Raw genomic sequence first — 24,375 nt, forward strand, 5'->3', positions numbered from 1 at the left:
GCCAACTGTTCTGCTCTGTTTGGCACACCTGACTGGGCTGAGGTTTTACAACAACGCCACCTTGAAATCCCTGCCATCCTCGTCCTGCTTCTCCTCCTCCTCCTCCGCAATCCCACAACAATCGAACCCCACGCCAGTCACTGAGCCCATTCCCAACTGTCATTAGCCTAATTGTCACACTGCCTGGCTCCTTTCTTACTGCCAAGTGTGGGACTGGTGCACCTGAATGCCAAATACTTAGGCTCATCCAAAAGAGCTACACCCTGCTGCGCCTGGCTAAAGGCAAATGCCCAGCCGACAAATCCCAATTATTGTAACAAAACAGCCCCACATCTCTCCTTCCATTAACCGATGCTTATCAGCTAAAGTGGATCACACAGATTTAATGTGAGCACCTGTAAATGTACCTGTTTATCTTACTGGTTTGTCTGACACACAAGTTCAGTGTGAAAATGGGAGTCAGAGGAAATGAGCTGTTCATCCCATCAGTCAAAAATTGGACAATCAACAGGTAACACGTCTGAATGCAGACACATTATGTAACAACAGCTCGTGGCTGTGAACTTGTCTTGGTCTCCTTTTTGCTCTCTACTGATCCAAATCATGCAACAGAATGACAGAAACCTGCATTGTGGATAATAAAGGTTTCTTCAGTTTGAATCAAAGTGCACAGAGAGCTGGAACAACAGCCATCTACATCATCATCTACAGCCATGCTAGAGTTTAGCTGTACATGGGCAACAGCAATGGTTTGAGTTAAATGTTAACAGGCTCAGAAAGACAACGCTAATATGTTCACCGTCTTACTGTAGCAGTGGAAATGTCAGTTTCACAGGTATTTGGTCATAAAATAATAATAAAATTTTGTCCCGATGAAGGTGCTAAATGAAAAGTGAAGCAATAACTAAGGTTATTAGAATTCATTCTGGGTGGATCTCGAATGTTTGCGCCAAATTCCACCACAATCCATCCGGTTGTTGTCGAGACAATTCACTAAAACCACAAATGGAGGAAAACCAGAGGAGAAGTCAGGGGATCAACAGAGTTAATAGGATTCATCCTCTGGGCACCATGAATGTACAAAATTGGCCATCGAATAGTTGTTTAGATTTTCACCCGGAGCATGTTTTTGTATATGTAACTAAATGGGTAAATACTGTTCGCACTGCACCATGCTTGGATTTCTTCCCATAATATATCTGATGCTTAGCAACACCATGTTAGTAGGTTACAGTCATTTTTTTGTTCCTTTGAAACTTATTCAAAAACTGCAATTGGCTCATACTTTGTGTTAATGTGTCAAATGCTCATGCTTTAGATGACATGTTTTATGTATTACGTCACTTGTACTTCCACACAGGAGAGTTGACAGCATATTAATCTAAACAAAACATAACACCAGTTCACATAGAATTACAATACAAACTTTAAATGGGCCATTAAATGTATGTTGATGTGTTCCTCACGGCGCTACGCATTGCATTCTGTCATTATTACGCCACAGTAATGTTCTACCAACCGTTACAAATCACCTCAGTTACGAAAGAATAGCTGATATTATAGTAACGTGGTGTTGATGTCATTCAATCCATTAACACATTTGACATTTGTAGCTTTATTGGCTTTTGACAAGGTTAGCAGCAATTATAACATAACAAGTAATGATGCTGCTCTTGTGCACTACAATATCTGTCATTGAATTAGAGGACATCAAATTACTGTATTTGCATTTTAGTGTGTGCACGACTGACTGTCTCTCTCTGACTTTAATGTCAGTCATCAAGGGCAGCAGAGGAGAGGAGGGGGAGGAGGCGGTGGGAGGGCTGGCTGTGACAGGTGGATGGATGACAACGATAGCTACCTGTATCTCAGAGCTTTTCTGCACTTTGATCGGCCGCGGACGACTGATTTATCAACAGACAGACAGATGTTATCATCAACGGGAGATACAAGTTGACAAATGACAGTTGGGGGACACGGGATGTGGGCGGAGGTGGAGGGTTAAGATGGAGCATGTACATGGATGATGCAGGCGGGGGGGGGGGGGGGGGGGGCGACGAGTGAAACTCAGGTAATGTGGAAAGCAAATGTGAGAAGTTTCAAGGAGAGCGAGGGACAGACCGGCGGGTTAGCAGACAAGTGGATAAATGGCTGAACACATGGAGGGATATATGTGCACATACACAGACTGATGGCTCTAGAAATAAAGATTTAAGTCGGGAAGGAATAGATGGAGGAAGGAGGGGAAGAGACAGGGAGAGTTGCCATGCTCAGTAAACTGCGATAACTGGCAGGATGAGAGAGATGTTCTGCCTCCAAATTACTGACTGCAGCGTGTAAACATGATGCTGGGCAGAACAAAGCTGCTGCTGCATTGATCAGCATGGAGGGAAAAAAAAAGTCACAAGGTGAAACTAAAAGAATAACCAACTACATTCATCAGTCAGACCTGCTGTACTTACATATACCAGGCTCAAAATGTATGGTCTGTAAGTGTCTACATACTTTTGTCCATGCATATGTTATGAGTGGAGATGTGCACGTGTGGCTTTGTACAATATAACAGTGAAAGGAAAAATCACAAAAGCAGCTGCGATGTGTTTTAGCCCGTGTTGCTGATGTCCTCTGAAGCATGAGGCACAGCTCGATGCAACAAGTCGAGCTGGATACACACACACAACACATATATATATATATAAGCATGCGCACACAAACACACACACACATACACCCAACCCTAGTTGCTATGGAAACAGGGCCCTCAAAGGGGGCAAAGAGTTTTGAAGGATGCAAAAAAAAAAAAGTGCTTCGAGAGGTTCTGACTCGGAGGAAAACAGCTGTATTAGAAAAGAAAAATGTGAGTGTTTTTTTATTTTTTTTGATGCCATCAACAAGTCATGAATAAGTTTATTTGATTTATCTTGCAAGGTAAGGTGTTTGCTTTGTGACATCTTACAGCATGTATTAGCTTTTTTTTTTTCAGTGCACTGAAGATGGCTTGGTATGCAGCACGGTGGCTTGGCCCACTTCGTTCGTTCGGGGCGCCATATAACACATTTGACTCGACAAAAGGACATTAAAATAGATGTCTAATCCTTGACTAATTCTAACCAAATCCTTTTGTTCATGTCCTGTCACATCAGAAGCACAGAGAGACATGTTCACACACACACACACACACACACACACACACACACACACACACACACACACACAGAGGAGAGAGAGAGGTATCTTATTCCAGGCTTTCAGACAGACCATTGTTATTTAGAGAGCCCCCACCACCAGCCGAATCACCCACCCACACACACACACACACACTCCAATCATCCTCCCTCCCACACCACTGCCCACCATCCTACCCGCCATCAACACACACCAACACACACATACACAGAAGCGTATCTTCAAATAAAATGTCACTGTTGGCAGCACGGGGAAAGCCTCCGAATCAGCATTTAGACATGAAACTCCGACTGAAACCCAGACTAATGAAATTCCTTTGTCAGTTAGCAGCTTTTTAAGGAATGGTGATCCACAAAACTCTTTAATGACTGGATGAAAATCTTGACACATGTGCACACACACACAGATCTGTAATTCCTCTGCAGACACCTGTCACGCTCTGCTATTTGACACTTGGCGGGGCAGCCTGTTGGCGTTGTGCCAGCCGGGCACCCTCTCGCTCCGGCAGCCAAACAAATTAGCGAAGGAGACTTGACCCGCGTTCAAAGAAAGGGCAAAGCCGGGAAATTGGAAATTCGAGACTCAATTAGAGGCTCCGCCGGCTCCGTCCACATTCATAGTTCAACAAAAGTTCATGCACCGTCGACGCTCAGTGACGAAGCATTGACAAGGGTGTGTAGATTCATTTTACCCATTGGTGAATGAATATACAGTACGGGTATGCAAATTGGTCTTTTGTATTCAAGGTGTTAATTACTCCCTCTTTTGGTTTTGATAGCTTCCATTAATGCAGCACAAAAGGTTCTGAAACTCAGAGTCCCATTAACGTCTCAGCACAGAAATATTTTCTAATGTTCTGTTCAGCTGTGTGGGAAGCCAACGCAACAAAATCCCTTGTTATTCCACTCGCAGAATTATCCTCGACACCACCCAAACAATGTTCACAATCCTCATCTATTTACTAGAAAATGCACATCCAAGCTCGTTCTTTTAACTTCCTGTAACGGCTTTGTCGATACCCTGTTAACAGCATCTTGACATACAGCCTGTTCTCATTAGCCTGTCGCTTTTTGCCCCCTCTCCTCCCCCCTTTTTCTCTTTTTTTCGCCTAGTCATTATGCCCTATTTTGTCAATCCATTGTCTATTTCATCCACTTTCTCATCTATTTTCTTGCCCCTCTCTCTCTCTCTCTCTCTCTCTCTCTCTCTCGCCATTTCAGAGTACATAAACGCCAGGCAGAGTGAGGGAGCAGGGGTGTTTCTAAACCCAAACAGACAGATAGATTTGGGCTGCTTATTGAATCCATTTGTCTTTGGATTGGCACTAATGAAAGAGCTATTAGGCCGAGAACACATTAGCCTCTGCATATGTGTGTGTGTGTGTGTGTGTGTGTGTGTGTGTCTGCGACTGTGTGTGACAGAAAGAAAGAGACAAAGTGTGAGCAATGAGGGGTCACCTTTCCATTGGCCACTAAAGGCCAATAGTCTTTAAAAGAGAATATTAGTCCTTTCCACTGCAGGGCTCCTTTTAGCGCTCCTCTGGGTGCTATAAGTGTAATGTGTATGGACTGACTGCATCACTTTAATGCTTTTCTTTTTGCACACTTAGCATGACTCATCTTCACAGGTGGGCACAGGATCTGAGGAGGGGTCAGGTCGGTTTCGTGGACCTGCACTAATTACAGTATTTAGATGTTGTAGTATGAGCTGTTTACTCCAGCGGAAAAAAAGGAGAGTGACGAGCCCGGCTGCCGTCCTGTCAGCTCAGATGAACCTCGCTGCTCGGCTGCCTCATTCCCCGCTGACATTTAAGTACAGATGAACCAAGCTTCCCTTCTTAAAAAAAAAAAACAGGCTCCTCTATTACCTCCGTCTGACACTGCAAGACTTCCTCTCTTTATCTCCGTCTTCTCCTCCCATCACCAAAGCAGCTAATTCAATAAACAAACCATTTGTTTCCCTTCTAATCAGTATCTATCTTCCTGATGGAATAGAGTCTGACTTCAGTGATCGTCTCCTGCTGTTTTGGGGTCTTCTTTTCCCCCGAAAACCTAATTCGCTTCAGGTTTAGGCTTGGCGATATGCTCGGCAAATTGGAATTTGAATTAGGAATGAACAGAGTGTCAGCTCAAGGAAAACCCATCACTTCCTACTGATTGCAAAATAACAGGCTGTTAACTAAAACAGCCTCGCTTAAAATAGGTGAGGTTAGTTTTCATTTAGGCAACTTAAAGTTTGGTTAAAGTTTGGGGTGAGGCTTGGACACTCTCTCCTCACTTGGAGGTATTAAGAGGGCTTATGTTGCCAATTTATTTTTATTTTTTTAGCATTAACTTCCTCTTGTAGGAGTCTTGTTGTCAAGGTTACCGGCAGAAAAACTCTACAAAACTCAATGAAAATAAATAAATAATCACATAAACTTTGTCCAAAGGCAGCTTCAGGTAACATGGCGATACATGAGAATGAAGAAGTAAATACCTTCGATTTGATCCTCTTACTTTGCCAAGACGTTAAAAGAACCCACGATGGCAGCGGCGGACAACAAATATCGATGTTTAATTTTAAAGACCTTGTTGGCTTGTCGGGTCACCATGGGGTGATTTAGCTGTAATTCGGTCTGCGGGGGGGGGGGGGGGGGGGGGGGGGTCCTCATAAAAATCAGGGTGTGCAGCTACCAGCCTCTCTAACATCTGCAGTCCGCTGTTTGGTGCTGGGCTGGTATCGTACAGTGGGTTCGTCGCATGTTCACTGGAAACTGTTTCCTGCTATAAGTCAGAGCAAAGTCACATTGAACATTTCAACCATCAGGAAACAAGTGAAGAGGTTAAACTGCGTCACTGGATTTTGAAGGCAGCCCTGTGCAGTAACGGGACTTTCTACTGCGAACTGTCAGACTTAATGTCAAGAATATAAATTCAGTCAGTTCTGTGTTTGTAGAATACCAAACAAAATGGGGCCTTAATGAGATTTTTAAAAAAATAAAAAAAGGTTACCAAACCATCACAAAACTTTCCAACTTTCTCACCCCTGAAACAGCAGCCACGCAGAGAAACACCCTCACTGGGAATAACGTTTGATGAGCTCTATTGTCAAGGCGCTACGTGATTTCTCAGTGTCTCGCGCTTCCCTTTGGCGGTCTCCCTTAACCCATCTATTACCACATGTAACATCATGGACGAGCTGCTTTTCCCCTCCTCCCTCCCCGTTCCCCTTTTTCTCCCAAAAAATGCCTCATCAAGGTCTGAGTCAATGTGAGCCAGTGAGAAATTAAATTCCCCTAATTAGGCCAGCAGATTTGCCTGCTTTATCCTTCTGCCTCCCAAACCTCCCCTCATCGAGACAAATCTCTAATTAATCGCCGCATGCTGCTGTTGACTATACTTCAGAGGTCGGGCCTCAATGAATGGTGAAGGGATTCTCATGCTTCACTCTAGAAATAGGATTCTAAAAAAAGGCTATTATAATCAGAGCTCTCCTAGTATATGTGTGTGTGCATGTGTCTCTCAGGGGTTATTCAGTGTTTACATCAAAAGGGAAAACTGCTGCAGGCTGTAATTGAGGATGATATGGCTCTGTGAATTTAAGTAAGTTTTGCACGTTATACGGACTGTGTGGCAGACTTTGTATGTGAGTTTCTGAAAACATTGTACATGGACACCCAGGCATAATGAGAACAAGGGGGCAAAGATACAGTATTTCTGCAGATTTCTTCAGCTAATTAAGGATCAAAGTTGCCGCTCCAGCCAACTTCAGAAGTTCAGATTTGCTAACAACTATGGCATCAGTGTCTCAGTCTGCTCCCCTGAATTTACACATAACCAAATGAAAGAATTTCAACAAAAAAAACATCTGAGCTCATGAGCGAGAGTTTCTGTATTTATGCTTTTTCTAGTCGATCTTTAAATCAGGAGGGCTTTTTCCAAGTTCCCTCGAGTTCTTTCCTTGAGTGCTGCAGTAATTTTGGTCCATTTCAGGTGAACTTTTGTTGAACTATGAACAATTTGCAGTTTTTATTTGGGAGAAAAACTCGCTCTCTTTCAGCAATCAGGCAGCAGGCCTTTAACAGGATAGCACAGGGGATATAATGTGGCTTTTTGACACTGATCAACAGAGAAAAGTGCTTTTAAAGTCAAAGTGAAAGCAGATCTTTATAAAGTTATTGAAATAATTACAAATATAAAACAGAAAATACACATTCAGACCTGTGTAATAGGTCAAACCTAACCCAGATAGCAAGATACATCCGGCCTATACCAAGTCTGGCCAGCATGGCCATCAGATGCTACTTCCACATCTGGAAAATCTTCCAGCGGTCAGCCAGCACCAGAAGACACAGCCTGGGATCTACCCAGACATGAAATTATATGGGCCAGATCCAGGCAGTGGAACCGGGTTGTGACCAGAAGTTTAATTTTACACTGATTACTTGTGTGTTGTCGAACAATTTTAATGGATTGTAGTAGAAATACATGTATCTGGAAGATCCCTGAACATCTACTGGAGACAACGACAGTTCTGAATCTTCAGAGACTTTGAGATCATCTGCTAAATGAATGTATGTAATGAAATAATGCAGCTTTTCGGCCACAACACTGATCAAGTTTGATGAAAACACTGTAACTCAGCACAAACCACAGGGGGAGGAACTAAAGACACTATTTGTAAGTTTTGCTATTGATAGGTAGCGAGCATTAGCATCAACAGCTTTTCACTTAACAGTCTAGAACTAATGTTGTGAGTTCTGCATCAAACTTCAGCCCTTTGCTCGGCAAGAGCTGTCTCCAGCTGTGGAAAGCAACTCCAGTGTTAACTCTTGTTTCTATCACGTCTTTTCTTCTACTGAAGTTCTACTGAAGCACGCTAACCAGCTAGCCCAAGCCCCCGCTGTCAGATAGCGGTTCACTGTAGCCTCCAGTCTGCCCTGAAGACGTAGGGCTGCTCAGAGGGCGTATTTTAACCTCTTGTCAATTACCACCACCCGCTCCCGGCAAGAAACCACGTTAGGCAGCAGAGAAAACGAACACATGACCCCTTTAAACTTTCAAACCTTCTAAATTCACTCAGTTTTTGTTTATTAAATATGACACCAAAGTTAAGTAAAGTAAAAACAGAACTAAAAAAAACGACTTAAAAGAATATCAAATATTCAACTTACAAGATCGTCATGGCTTGTTAATTTACAGAGACGTTTTCTTTTAGATTTTGTGAGTTATATCCGAATATTTCAGCACAGCAGCTTCTGCAGTTCAGTAGAGAAATTCAGTCACTTCGACAGCTGCCTCAGGGTCTTTATCCCCTCTGCTGCACCTAGTAGTACTGCAACCTATAATATTGTCTCCTACAATAAGATACGATATGTTTCAGGTCCTCTAATACAACTATCCTGACACTGCTGATTTCCTGCAACAGATTTGCAGGTGAAAGCCTTTACTCTTTGGTCATATTTCTACGGATAAAACACAAATGGAGCAGCCTTATATGGCGACTTTAGGGGTACAGATTATTCTAATGATGCAATCTCACAAAAACACGCACATCCTCGTGAACAGGTGGTATTCAGCAGGCTGAAATGAGCAATTTACCACAAGCTGGTCCAGTTAAGTGTTGGGAGAACACGACTCTGAACACTTGTAGGAGAGAACCTCACAGAAAAGAAAAGTAAGAGAGTGAGTAAAGATCTGTTTACTTGAAGAGGCATATTAAATCTACTCAGATTCAATGTTGTAAGACAGTAAAATATGAAAACCCCCCGAGCAGAGTGGGTGAAGAGATATTCCCACTAATGCTCCATAGATTTACAATGGATCACGCTTTGAATACCAGGCAATACACAAGTAAATCAATTCCTACACCACGAATAAGGTCTACTGTGCAAATACTGTGTATCTTCGCTGACCATGAGCATATAGGAGGTGTAATGCATATCAATCACATTCTCCCCTGCTGATATCCACACCCCACACACACACACACACACACAGTCAGCTGCTGTTTACCCCTGCCCTGCTCCCGTCCCACTAAACCTCAGTTATAGAGCGCAATAGAGAATCCATCTCCGACTCTCAGCTGGTCTAAAGCAATCACTATGATGGGATTCCACTAGCTGCTGGCTTTACATATTCAATCTGTCTCTATAACATCGCTTCCCGGGGTCCCCAGCTGCAGTTGCACTCTGGCTTTACTGTAATGAGTTGAGGACAGCTGACAGAGATGTGAGAGAGAGAGAGAGAGAGAGAGAGAGAGAGAGAGAGAGCTGCGTGGGTCGAGTGAGGTGTAGGCGTAGCTGCTCGCTGGACTACACAAGGAGTGGGGTGTGCGTGTGTACAGTACGTGAAAGTTTGTCAGTGTGCATCACTGCTTGTACAGTCCCAGACCAGCTCATTTATAAGAAGTAGATGCATAACTTCTCTAATGCACTGTTGACTTTAATCTGCACACACACACACACACACACACACACACACACACACAAGCACTTAAAACAGTTTCTCCAAGGAGTGCGATCTGTCAGAAGTTAATGTGTGGAAAAGAATGCAGCACAAGTGCATCTGCACAGTAAGACACACACACACGCACACACACACACACACACACACACACACACACACCACACACACACACACACACACACAAACAAACAAACACCCCCTGAACATCAGATGTATGGAAATAGATTTTTCCCGAAGGGGCGTCTCAGTCGGCCTTTGAGCTGCTTGACCGTGAAGTTCCTGCAGCCGACTCTGTTCATCCATGTGTATGTGTGTCACGCTGGGGCCACAGCGGCAAAGGGAAGCTGGGCTCTACGTGAAGCTGTATGTAGTCGTCACCGTCACCATCTCCGCATCCCATGTGCAAATACTGTAAGTGTCCCTATGTTTGCAAGCAGTGCGGACCGGATGGGATTCAGCGTAATAAGCAAATCAGCCTCCTCGGAGGGTTACGGGTCCCAGAGCAGAACCATCGCACAGTTTAACCACAAACATGACATCTATTTACTCGCAGGATAACACTGTGGAAGTTAGTTGTTTGCTTAAATATAGAATCTTTTCTCATTTTGTTTTAATATCTTCAAAGAGATGGTGAAATTTAATGAACATCAGTGTTTCCATGGTGATGTGCAAAGGAATAAAAAGGCCTGGTTGCCATGGGGTTTGAAGCGTATATTGAGTTAAAAGCTCCCTAAATACACTGTCAACACACTCAGCAGTCTCCCGGGACATAACAGGGAGGCTCTTCTCTCTCACTCACTCACTCACTCACACAAACACAGACTCTCTCTAACACATATATATACACACACACACACACACACACACACACACACACACACACACACACACACACACACACACACACACACACACACACACACACACACACACACACACAGATGGAAATGGAACAAACACACAAGAGCATGTCAATCACCAGAAACAAATCTGATGTAATTATAGATTTCCAAATTAATCAAAAGCTGATTTGCTTTAATTTCTGGCTTTACTATTTTCTTTCCTGGTTAACACTGCATGTCATGGTGAAAGGCGTCATGGCGACTGGGGGGGGGGGGGGGGGCTGCTGTTTTGGCCTATAAAATCAATATGCAGCAGCTGCTCAATAAAACTATTTTTTCTTTATTTGATAAGAAAGAGGAAGAAATCGCTTCATGCATCGACCTCACAGATCTTCACAGCTGATTGACAGATTGGAGCCTGACCGCTGATTTTTGTTTCTGGTCCTCCAGCACTGCAGCACAGTCACTATTTATCTGGACATTTTAAATTCAATTGCTGACCTCCACCCAGGTAGGCCGCTGTAAGTTTGCTCAACACTTTTCCCCACTGTGGTTTCTGGAGCAAACAGCTCACAGTAACTTCCTTAAAGCCAGGTCAACGGTCGTCTTTAATCCTTTTAGATCTCAAGTAACAAATCCACATACCTTTTTTCTTGTGGGTCTGCAGTAGCTCAACACTCTTTGAGGCAAAGTGCATGTCCCACACTCACTGCTGCCAAAACTGAACTCGCGGAGAGAGCGACATCACAGAAAAGTCATTAACTCAGTGGAGGTCATTGCTCTACAGGTGCATATCAATGGTACAGCTCTAACAGTGGATCACATGACTACGCTACATAATGATGAACTCAGAGGATAATATCACACATCTCTGCAGTTCCCCGCAGCTCTGTGGAGCTGTGCATGATCCTTCAGCTCACCGCTTAGTTTTTCAGCCAGAAACCTGCCCAGCAACAAACAGCTAATAAAAATGTTAGCAACAACAGCTGATGAACACAGTGGAGCATTCAGCAGCTGAAGAGTAAGATATTTCCTTTAGGGGTTGGAGGGGACCAAAATGGAGCTAAAAGCAGGTTGATTGTTATTTCAAACCTAAAACTTGATAGAATGTCAGTGTCATAGAGACACAGATCTGAGGCGATACATGACTTGATTTTACCTCATTGTAGTCTGTGCCCAGGCAGAAAGTAAAAACTGGGAGTGGTAAGGGAGGAAAGCAGGCAGCTTTCTAGGGTGCAGATCACTCTTTCCGGTTTAGCAACACCTTGCTGGACAGGTGACAGGTGTGTTTACAGTGTCTGTGTCTAAGCCTCTACTGCAGAGTCATTTGACCCGGGTGTAAATGCCGATTGAATCCTTTCCCACTGCCGACAAAAGCCCGATGTTAGCGGGACTTAGCGGGTTTTTTAACCAGTGGAAAAGGGGCGACACAAAGGGAAGAGATCTCAGTTCAGTGGGCCAATTTACACACTTCAAAGTTATACACACACACTATCATACACCAGTTAGACTTCAAAATGTGGGACTCAGTGATAATTACTGTTGGAAGAATAAAAATGAGGCAGATACTTTTCTCCATTTAATGTGAGAAAGTTCTTTTGAGTAATAATAAGTTGCCAGCATCTCCCCAGCTTGTACTTTGTGTCCCTTTTTCCCCTCATTTTATTAGTTTGTCTTATTCTAGTTGAATTAGCTGCTGCGGTCTGCCCACATTTGTTTTGTTTTGTTCTTTTTTATCTATTAGAAAAGTGAATAAACTCAGTGCTTCAATGATTCCTTTTAAATCTTATTAAAAGCAAAGATTGGTTGGTGTTGCACGATTCAATTATGTGGATTCTCATTGTCCTCCTCATCTTTTCTATGAACTCTCTTTCACATCTTTTTCACATTAATTTGGTAGATGCTTTTCTCCAAAGAGACTTGCTCTGTATTTTTCTCCATTGAATAAAGAAAAAGTTAATAAGCAAAAGGAAAATGACTCCATATATCTACACATATCTACAAGTCCAACTTTTCTGTGGATTTATTTTGACCTCAGTGGCGTCCTCTTGGGAAGTGAGCCAAACCAGAAACACAAATAATCCTACAGTAAAACACCAGACTGTTACTCTCCATCTCTACTGAGCATCAAGGGACAAGTGTCTAACTGGTTTACAACTTCGTCCTGGTTGACAGATCTGCCCCGGCGCACACGGCGACCGCATATGAATTGTTTTAGACTGGCTGTTCATTTTATCCTCCGTTTAATCCCCAGCACAGACGTCCTGTTCCAGCTGTAGGTGGAGCGGTGGCTGTCATCCAGATCAGACAAAGTGGAGACACCCTCTGCCCCGGGCCACATGTAATTACTCCCACAACAAAAAGCACAAGTGAACAGAGGAGTAGAGGTTGCCAGACTCGCTGCAAAGAAGGCAAACATAATCTCTCCTCTTGTTTCCATTCTGTCTCTTTCAGTCTCACTGTCTGTCCCCAAAGTTTTGTCTTCCCCCCCCCAAACTGTCTCCTTCACTTCCTCTCCATTTTTTTCTCTCATATACACAAACATAAATAATGAACCATACCAACACGAGCTCCCTCAGCCTCCACGCATAGACGGACACAAAAAGCGGATTGCCACACAACAACATCCAACAACAGCCCTGTTGGGAGTCTGGGAGGTTTTATGGAGCACTACATGGTTATGTAATTTGAAAGGTTGGCAAAACGAACAGCCCCAGACAGAGCTAAAGTACTTCTGATACACCAGTGTGCTGTGTACACTCACATTCAAGGTTGCTGTTAACAAGAGTCACAGCTGGAGCTACTGTACTTTCAGAAAATCAGTTTGGGGGTTTAACAGCGTTGAATGTCACTACAAATGGCTCAATAATTGCTTCACTAAGAACTGAGATTTCCAACTTTCTGGACTATGATCTATTTTTGAATTAAACTTTTTTTTGAGCAGCTCCCAAATCCCCCAGATTGCCATTTGCATTTTTAGCTGCTTAACAAAGGAGTATGAGTAGTTGGTGTTGTAGGAAATGCCAGTGTGGGATAAATAGTCTCATGAACTAAATAAAAAAAAAAAACAAACACAATTTTGTAAAGATTTGCAAATAGAGGTTTCTGAAAGTATACGAGTGCTCAGGGATATAAACTGACATTCTGATGTATTAAAAGGATGCTAGATGTGCTGTCGCCTGTCTCTGTGAAAATGCCACCTGTTTTACAAAAACCAGTCACAGACCCGTTAAAAATGGAACAGAACAGCCGATTGTCAGCTGTGATAACGCTGTATTGAAATACTGAAAGGGAAAAAAAATGTGCAGATAACCTGTGAAAACAAGGCAAACAGCCTGGCCGACCTCAGATGGTGTGATGTTGCACTTCTCTGAAATAGCAGCAGTCGCCACTGTTGCTGAGAAATAAAGGTAATTAGCACACGCGACACACACACACACACACACACACACACACACACACATACACATACACACACAAGTGCCATTTGTGCACATGAGCACACAATAAAAGTCTCACGCTGGCAGTCATGCACAGACAATTAAATTCAAAACAGCAACAAAGTGAATGCAAACACACACTAACACACACACACACACACCTTCTTCCAACAAAGCAGCAGCACTTGCAGCATGTGAGGGAAGCCTTGTGTAGGCGAGGAGGGAATCTACAGTATTAAGAGTGTGATATTTAACAGCTTAGCATGCCATCTCTCATGGCGCTAAATCACAAGGATTCCACTCATGACTAAGTAGTTTGGAAAACTTCTGCCATGAATGTTCTTCCCGATGAAAAATCTGTAACTTGCTTGCATTAAAGACGCCGCCTGTGCATATACAGACCTTCATAAAACACACACTTAGCATTCAGTGATCAGTGATTTGGTGTGGAGGGAAAAACTTCCACTTGTGAAACATGCAGCAGATGTCGGCTGCTTTCAAGATGTTCTCAACCTTGATACCTTGAGTTATTTTGTTGGACACTTCCACCATATCTACAATAATACACTTTTGTTCAAAAGGCAATTATTTCTACCAATGATCTGATTATTTAGGACACAATTTTCTTTTTTTCCAATTCTCCTGTAAATCCTCATGTCAAGGCTGACACATCGCTGGATGAGCATACAATTTTCCACAGCTCACATTTTGTGCTTTTATTATATAAGATGTTTTTTTCACACCAAACATTTTGTGCTGTGTCCAAATCCCATACTAACTGTATAATGTTAGAATACTATACAAGAAATGAATTCCACCTTCCAGTTTTGTCCTGAACTGAAAATTATGCAACATGTGTAACTACAGGCATCAGTCAAACGGCCGATTCAACTTCACTTCACAACTAGTTTACCACCATCATCCACAGTATGTTTCAATGTTGTGCAGCTGTGAGTAGCTCCTTCATTTTATTTGTGCATTTCCACAAGTCATTTCCAGTGCAAACATTTTGAGCTGTCATTGTAGGAAACTGAACACTAACAATGGCTTTGTTCAAGTGTTCAATAAGCCAAATAGTCCCAGGTCCTACTGATACTAATACTACAACCTATCTGTAAGCAGTTTTTGAGTAGGCAGTGTGTTCACACTTGAAAAGTGTCAAAATAAAGTATACTACACAATAAGTGTGCAGATTAAAAAACCCTTGAATTTGAGTGTGCTGTTGATGTACGCTAGAGCTCTTTAGCTTTTCCACCACCGATATTTGACATGTCATGAAAAGCACAGGTGTATTAAAGATGGCTGCTTTCCACCCAGAGGGGGTCCTGATATTGCTCATGCAGGCTCACTGGTTTATTGGGACACTTCATTGAACGAGGTTGTCGATAACGTTATTAATTCCTCCTGTGCTTTTCCTGCTGTGCAAAAAAGGTCTGTTTTCCCATAATGCAACTGCACAAACAGCTGGTGAAACAGCTGCAGGAACACCCCAGAAAAGAAAAAAAATAAATTTGCATTTCCTGTTTTACAATAAAATGTCAAGACTGTGAATTTTCCTCTACACTAACTTCAAAAACAGTTAAGAGTTAATATACAGGTGTAACCGCTCCTCGCCACTGGATATAAAATATTAAACAAGGCTACTATTTCAAAGAGTTAGGGTTGTATGAACAGGATCCTCAGTATGTTTGGTGTTGAATTTGCTAAACCGCCCTGTACCAGTAGTTGTTATTATTACAGGCTAGAACGTAATAAATAAAAACCATACCAGTACAATTAAACACAAGGTAAGTACACTTTCAACTTAAATTGACCTTGTGAAAAATAATGATTAAACAAAAATATTTACACTTCAAAATTAACACTTTCCTTGTTTTATTCACCACTATAGAAAAGTCTTGATCAAATAGTTGTTGTTTTTTTTGGTTATTCAGTTCATTCTTAAGAATAGTTCAAATAATTACCACGGGCTTGGATTTCTAACCATTGGGTCCCATAAGTTAGTTCACATATGAAGAAACAAATCCTTAACAAGCTGATGACACAGTCAGTTACTCACGCGCAGTTCAGAAGAGTCCACGAGCAGGTAGATGACGCAGTAGCAGGTGAGGCGCACAGGTAGATGTCTTGTGTCCTGAAGCAGGTCCAGTGGCCGAGTCTGTCCTCGCGAGCATTAGCAAAAGATGCTAATCAACGCGGTGCTCACAACGGCGTCCTCGTTTCCTCCAGTCCACGGCGAAAACATTCGGCTGGCGTGTACAGCTGACTGCCCCTCACGACGTTGCTAGCTTAAACGTTCACGTTTTACAATCCGAGTTACACTTCTTACAAAGTTAGTGGGAAAACAACAGACGCTGTTAACCTGGCTGCACTTCCGCTTTGAAACTTCCCGGAAAAAACGAGTTACTGAACCGCGAGATACACACGGTTTTTATCTGCAAGATAATATTTGTGCTGGTTCTTTAGAAGTATTTTAGTTGACAAATATTAATCACCTCGACAATGAACTTAGTTTTCCACACTCAGCTGGCTTCACACGCCCCTCTCTTCTTCATCAGGTGCTCCTCGTTCTCCTTCCCTATTTACCTCCAAGCTGATCTCTGATTGGCTAAGAGTGCAGCTCTTCCTGAAACACGATTGGCTTACGTTACGTCACTCAAAACAAACTGAAAGCACATTGGCTGAATAAACAGAACAACACTGTAAGTCACAACAAAACAAAGCATTATGGTAAATGTAGTTGTCATTAGCTTTACCTGCATATGAACTAAAACACTCTTTTATATTGTTGTATTTTGTAGGGCCCTATTTTCTGTTTTAATGTTTCGCAGCTATGAGCTTCTCCATTTTGTTTCCGCATTGCATTATGGGACAGTAGTGTGCATCTGCGACATGGAATTTTTCAGTATTCATACTAACATTTTTGAGTGCGCTTCATATTGTAACTTTACAAGTGTGAAAAAACTACAAACTCAGAACCAGCTAAGAATGAATGTGTCGTATGATATTGGTGACTGAGATTTAGAGAAATCATAGTAAAACAAGATTTAATGCTTATTTCTAATGGTCTCCCTCAATTTGTCTCATCATTATGTTCAATTTGTAATAATGTTTTGCAGCTCGGGGGCTCCACACTGCAGTTGTTTATTGCATTATGGTATAATATTGTGCATCATCTGTGTTTGATAAGTAACTGACCAGTACTTTTTGTACATTGGGTCTAATGTTAATATTTCTCATTCACAATGAACTAAATAAGAATCAACCAGAGACCCACAAGGGACAGTACTGCAGCTCAGCTCTTCACCTCAGCTAATAAAATGTGACTACAATGAAATGAAAAAAAAGAAACTCAATTTTTCTCTAATTTTTAATTTCACACATTCTTTATGAAGCTTCACAGACCCCATTCCCTTGTCATTTTTCTCACCCTGGACACATGTCTTTGGCTTTGAATTATTCAAAATTCAAAAACTCTAAATGTCATTTTGGGCTCCAGACGTGTAAAAGTTGCCTCGTTCAGCCCTGAAGAGAGTCCAGGGGAGGTGGAGGTTGCGCGAGGTCTTTGCCAAATGCCGTCAAACCAAGTCATTTTTCACCTATGATGGCCACCGTTTCATAAGCAGCAAACACAGGAGAACACTATTACACATTCATGAGAAGCACCTGTTTGACAGTCAAATGTATTCCCTGCTGTCAATCGTGTGTGTGTGTGTGTGTGTGTGTGTCTGCTTGTGAAGAGAACGCACACAAGATGGAATCAACCTTCATGTTTCCCATCACTGACGGTGTCATCCTTCATCCTCTCTGTGCACCCCCTAGCGCTCATTTTCGTCACATGAAGGACTCCCCCCCCCCCCCCCCCCTTGTATCTGTGGAGAGAGAACAAATGAGGCTGACCTTCGTTCGACGCACATGAGCTAGATCCGCTGTGGCGTGTTTGGCAGCGGCTGGGAATTCTGTCTCCTCTGTACGCTCCATTTCCGCTTCTGAAGAGCGGGGTGGGTGGGTAGTTTCTCTCTGTCCGTTCTCTCCAGCCTTTGTCTAAATCTCGTGGTCTCAATTTTCCTCTCTTTCTTTCCTCTTTGCTCTTTTACTTCTCAGCTTCTTCTTCTCCTCACATCTTTTCTTTTCTCCTCTCATTCTGTTTCATTTCCTCTCTTCCTGTGCTCTACATTTGTCATTTTCTACCCTGTTTGCTCGACTGTCTGTGCCTTCCCAACTTCTCTTTGGCCTCTTCTGCTTTCTGTCCATGTGCTCTGGCAGAACAGAGAAAAGTCTCAGTGGCAATGACAGGGGTCACTGTGCAGGGTCAATGATTCCTACCTCAGAGCTAACTGCTAAACATGTCATGTTGTAGCCAGAAAATGTGAGCGAGTGAGATGAGGCAGAGGGAGACTGGAGGGATGGGAGGAAGCCCTAACTGTACGGCAGGCTCTGTTGCATCAGGGTCATCAAAGACAGTCTTCCTCCTCCACCACTACATGCAACCCTCACTTTTCTTAAGGGTCATCAGTTCTGGCCATAAAAACACCACTTCCTGTGATTAAGTGTCCAATTACAATCCCATTCTCCTCCCACACCTCCTCAAACCACGCTCTCAGCTTCCGTTATCCAGTCCAATGGGAGGAACCCCTGAAATTACTGATCAAATTTACCTTGGGGAGCTGTAAAGGTGTTCCGTGGTCACTACTGTCATCAAGATTCAGCTTTGATTACGTTAGCATGTTCTGGATCACCAACAGGAGAAAACCAGCCTCAAGGGCCCAAGAACTCCAATGAACCTGAAAACTCCAAGCTCACTGTGTCGACCGGTTTGTGCAATGTGATGGAAACTTTGTTTGGAAATGTGCATCACTAAAGCGTATAAACTGACATGAAAATGGCCTGAAGGTGCGTCTCTACCTTAACATGCTTCATTGGATCAAAATCTAGTTTCAAGAACGTTTATTATTTTCTATTCGGTGCTTATATGTTGCATATTCCTAAATAGCTGTTTTCTCCTTTTCTTTTCATGCAGTGCGAGAAACAAAAGCACAGTTTTAGGAGCAGGTAACACAAACACAAAAACTTGTAAAGCTTTTCTCCACCAGGGATCGATCTTCCAGAATGAGTATATTTAAGCTAGTTTAAAGGAGCTATTTGTAAGTTCTGCTGTTGCTACATAGCCAGCGTTAGCATTAGCAGCTGTTTACTCGTCAGTCTAGTTCAGCATCAAACGTCATTCCTTTACTCGCCAAGAGTCGTCTCCAGTGGTGGAAAGCAACATCTATATGAACTTTTCTCTCTATCACGTCTTTTCCTCTACAGAAGTTAGCGTGCTAACCAGCTAGCCCCAGCCTGTCTCGTCATTTTCTGATAGCGGCTCACTGTAGCTTCCAGTCTGCCCTGAAGACATAGCGCTGCTCAGAGTAGCATATTATAACCTCTTGTATTATTATAAAGACAATGAGACAATCACCACCGCGAGGCAATCACTAAGAGCTGCAGAGGAAACGTACAAATAGCCACTTTACCGGTCCGTATCTTACCTGTCGTTTACATCGGATAATACTTGCTGTAACTTTCCCTCTGGTCTAGAGATCTTTTTTTTTCTTTTCCACTGTACTTATGACTGTTTTAATATTACCATTTTAAATCTGTTGCCATATTCTAAAAAATCTTTCATCACTGACCTGAGGACGCCCAATCCACCAGCTGAGCCTGGATTAGCGTGAAATACAATAAGACACGGCTGTGAAACGGGAAAGAAAAATAGACTTTAACTTGAACAAATATAGCTACAGTAATGATAATGTGTTCGGGCGAAGCAAAAAGCAGCTGTGATGGGTTGGGTTTTGTGACACTGTGCACACATGCTTTTTGAAAATCCCTGCCAGCTTGTACTAGCAGAGAGGGTTATGTCATAGAGCAGATGTAAGAAGTCCTCTAAGCTATCCAGTTCCGACTTTGAAGGCCAGAGGTGTGAATGAAGCCTGTATGCTTCCATAAGTATGAGTGTGTGCACGATGTTTCCCTGCCCTCCAGACAATGGATGCTGAGATTGGTTTCAGCCTCTGTAACCCCGGAAAGGATTAAGCAGGTTGGAGAAAATCCCCAATAAAGAAGTAAAACTGAGATTTCTAAAGAACCAAAGGATGATGTTGTCAATGACCAGAGGTTTGTTGGCTTCTGGAAACATGTTTTCACTTATTATTATTATTATCATTGGTCACAGATTCACCAAGCCCCTTTCAAATTAAATCTACAACACAAGAAAAGTGGGGAGTATACAAGTATAAAGCAGCCAAAACTGTAAATACTCAAGTGAAGTACAAGTACCTCAAAACTGTACTATACAGTAACATTCGTCCACCGGCTCATTGTTGTAATGAACGTTGTCATTGTCAAGTTTTCAGGTTTCAGTTCTACTTCTGAGCTGATACAAGTTCTCACACTTCTGCGAATGTCCCCGCCATCGTTGGCAGTCTTGTCATTCGCTCAAAGCAGCTGCAGCTCGCCTCCCCTCACCTTGCACTTCCTCCCCCGCTGCGGTTTAAGCGGTGCTTCGAGGTGTTCAGATCAAGCTTCTGGGTTGATCAAAAGAGTGCCGGAGGGGGTTTTGTGAGGGACTGTGATAGCTTTGAGAGGCAGGCAGAGCCCACTTCAGGACCCGATTGCATTGTGAAGGGGAGGCAGCCTGCAGGTAAAGGAAACAAAGTCAAATGAGAGGACAAGAACAAAGGGAGAGCCTTGTGAGAAAATGCTGCCTTTCTATAGCGAGAGCTGAAGACCAAGCTGGAGCTTTCGTGACGGAAAAATGGGAAAGCTCCTGACAATCCATCCTACCTGTTTACCTATAACATTATCTTCAAATTAAAACGGTGAGCCACATGCTTATTTGTTTCTCTGTCCTTATCTGGGCCCGAACATGGCGAGAATCAGCATATCCTTTATCTGCTTAAGTTGATATTAACAGTGCTGCATGTTGCTTTAATGCTGAAGAAGTTTATAAACAGCTTAGGGATAAAGCACACAGTTTATTTCCCATGTTCCCAGAACTGATAGCATATTAATTAACATAATCCATTACAGCTTAACGTGGGATTTCATTCAGATAAGATACAAGAGAAATTTATCCTCTGTTCAGAGCCTTAGGTGATCCATTTTCATGATCTACCCCCCCGCTCCCTGTGACTACAGGTCATGCGAACTTTTCTTGACGAAACAGGCAGGAGTCAGTGCTCAAAATGGAATAAATTGAAAAAAAGATGAAAGGAAGAAAAATAAAACCCTGAAACAATCAATTTTCTTACACAGCGCTTTAAGATTCAGCGACAGACAGCAGCAGGGAGAGCTGGGAGGACAATCCTCCGAAGGGCTGGCTCTCTCTGTCTCTCCTGCCTCATCCCTGAATAGGTAATAAACAGAGGCAGCCAGTGAAGGGCTGAGTAAATACAATGTGCCAAGCAGGCCGAGTCTCAAGAGACGGAGAAACAGAGGATGAGGCGGTGATTGGAGGAGGGCGTGAGAGAGGCAGAGGGGGGGGGGGGGACGGGGAGGGGGGGAAGCAGTGTGAGAAGGATAAAGGTAGACAGATGACTGGGAGATGAAGACAGGATAGAAGAGATCAGAGTAAGGAGAGAGATAGAGAGCAAGAGGCTGGAGGAGAGCAAGATGAAAGGGGGTAACCAGTAGAAGAGAAGAGGACGGGGGTTAAGAGAAGAAGAAAAATGGAAGGAGAGGACAGAAATCAGACACAGGAAGAGACGGCAAAGAAGGTGGCAAGGCGAAAAAAAAAAGCAAGGGGATATGTTAGAGAGAGAATTCTGAAAAGAGACAAGGGGGGATAATAAGCAGGATAGAGACAGAGATAGATTGAGAAGGTGTTGTTTTCTGTGCCGAAAGTAGCATTTAATCATCTGCAAGGAACACGGCGAACCTTCGTTTCAACTTCTGCCGGCTGGAGAACAGGAGCCGTGCGAATACGACAAAAAGTTGCTCATGCTCACGTTTTTTTCTGACAAATAAACCAAAGCCTGAAATAAAAAATTAAAGAAACAAACAGCAGGGATGAATCACTGGAAACCGACACCAGAAACAAAACCAGAAGTCTGAGTTCAAGCAAAGGAATGCGACTTCTGCTGCAGGGATTCAGGCGAGAGCCACATGTTCTAGTTTCGACATTATACAGTGTGAAGAAGAGTCAGCAATACTGTCATTAAAAAGCAACATGTATTAATGAAAAACAGAATTAAATATCCCACTACTATGATGCACAAGGTTACAATACTTCTAAGAAAAACTTTCTTCTTCAGGCAGAAACACTTCGGTCATGGAATTTAAAATTTACCGCACATGGTTATACGGTTAGATTTTAGCAAAGAATATATTTATAACATATTTACCTGCTGTATTCATTCACACACACCACGCTGCTAACAGAAGCACGAGAAGCTAGCTCACTTTCAATGCAGCTTGCATAGATAAGTACAGGAAAAGGGTTTGTGTCTGCAAGAACATCCAGGTGACGACCCCCTGCTACAGTCATGACCAATAGTCACAATGGACAAAAATACCAGAATAAAATCCTTGAATTACAACCTGTAATTTCCAGGCATGAGTTGGTGTTTATGCCCTATACGTAACAGATTGCACTATTTTCTTTCTTTTTTTTTATCAGGAAATTGGAGTATCGGAGGGTCTCCTCTGTGATCCTGCAAAACGCCCCATGCAGCAATCAAAAACAGCAAAGGCTTAAGTTACTGTAATTACTGACGGAAGCGTTTCTGATAGATGCAGCTCAGCAGAGCTGGTGGAGAGTCCTCAGTCTCCGAGGAACATCTGCCGTTGCCCTTCTTACAAGCGTAAATATACGGCAAATGCTAATCTTGGTTTCTATTAGGAAGCTCCGTCCTGAAGGGCCTGTTGTCTGTAGGGTGCCTCGTTTCCTTATCATCATAATGAACATGCGTCCCGATGCCAAGCCGGCATTGTCTGTGTTGAACAGATAGAAGTACTGCTTATACAGTGACCTTGTTTAAACCAGGGTCCCTGTCTCCTTGATGTTCCTCACACAAAGGTAAGAGCTTGGTAATTACATACAGTCCCGTAAAAGGACCTCCATATATTCAAAAAGAGAGAGGCGAGAGAGCGGCACAAAGAAAGAGTGGACAGGGATGAGGAGGTGAAACGTGGAAAATGTATTCATACCGGTTTACTGGTGGACGCTGTCACAAGGAAACGGTCTGGATTCTCTCTCATGGAGGAACCTTTCATTCTCGTTTGTTGTCCTGTGGCTCAGGAAGTAGAGCAGGTCGTCTGCTGACCACAGGGTTTACGATTCGATTGGAAAAACACTGAGTTACTCACACAGTCTCTGACAGTACAGACTATATCATTAGTGAGCGAGTGATGATAAAAGCCCTATTTATTTAGTGCTATTTTGTTGGTATCTTTGATGAATTGAAAGAGAAAAGAAAGAAAAGATTACTTTATGAATTACATATATTTCCTCTGTCACATTGTCAGAAGCTGCTCTCCTGTTCCTGCACTGCATTCATCCAGGATCTTTGCTTAAGCAACTTAACCTCTAGTGACTCTTAAAATAAGCAGCATCTTTAAGTCGTAAGAAATGTGATAAATACCGTTTCTCTTCAGTTTGTAGGGAGGAGTATGAGTCAAGGATTTTTACTTTTATCTTTGACAAAGCCTGAAAAATACAGAGCCTGAACTACACTTAACAAAAATAAATTCACACAGATATTTTTGCTGCAGTTGCTGGTGTTATTGTAGGGACATATTCACACACATAGAATATGTCAGGAAGCATGTAAACAAACATAAGACCCACACTGAAACAACAGCCTTACCATTAAAGTTCCTCTCCAGACATGTTTTAAACTATGTCAAAATACTCTGCTGCCGAAAGGAAAACTGGGGCTGGAACCAAATCTACTTCCTCACGGAGAAAATTTGTTATCAGGCCTCCTGTCCTGCACACCGCCTCTGCATGCGCCAGGTGGACAGGTGAAAGATCAGCGTGTATCAAGATGGTTAATGGAGGAAACAACGGCGAGACTCGGCCACGTGTTTGAGCCTCAGTCAGACTCAGACTCAGAATCTGTTGAGACCAAAATCGACGACTATCCGACACATCAGAGCTGTTAGCGCAGTTAGCATCTTTTATTTGTTTATGTTGTTTGTTAGCTTGTAACTTGTAACTCGCTCGCTGTACCGACAAGGTTTTGAGTTTACTTTAGCCACGCCCCCCCGTCCCAGCAATTAGATGCAATTGGTTCCTCAGGTTTGTGACATATGAATCTCTGGCTGCCGGTATCCATTTTTATGAGCCTGTCATCGGTTCACCGGAAATATGAAGTCATGGCATCGACTGCATATTTTTGCTCACGATCCATAATGTCTTGTATTATATTAAACGTGTTAACAAGGTTTAAAACTTGAGTTTCTTCATCGGAG

The 24,375-nt window shown here is 42.8% G+C and overlaps 1 long non-coding RNA gene across 1 annotated transcript in view; it reads right to left on the minus strand.

Annotated features, from left to right (window-relative positions):
- The window catches only part of LOC130161997 (uncharacterized), a 78,304-nt gene extending 61,755 nt beyond the window's left edge, over positions 1 to 16,549 (minus strand). Inside the window, exon 1 of the long non-coding RNA XR_008826213.1 lies at positions 15,977 to 16,549. This is a non-coding gene — a long non-coding RNA (uncharacterized LOC130161997). The remainder of the gene's footprint in view (positions 1 to 15,976) is intronic.
- Positions 16,550 to 24,375: the final 7,826 nt, after the last annotated feature.

The sequence above is a fragment of the Seriola aureovittata genome, chromosome 21 (genome assembly GCF_021018895.1).
Source record: "Seriola aureovittata isolate HTS-2021-v1 ecotype China chromosome 21, ASM2101889v1, whole genome shotgun sequence".
NCBI classification, from domain to species: Eukaryota; Metazoa; Chordata; class Actinopteri; order Carangiformes; family Carangidae; genus Seriola; species Seriola aureovittata.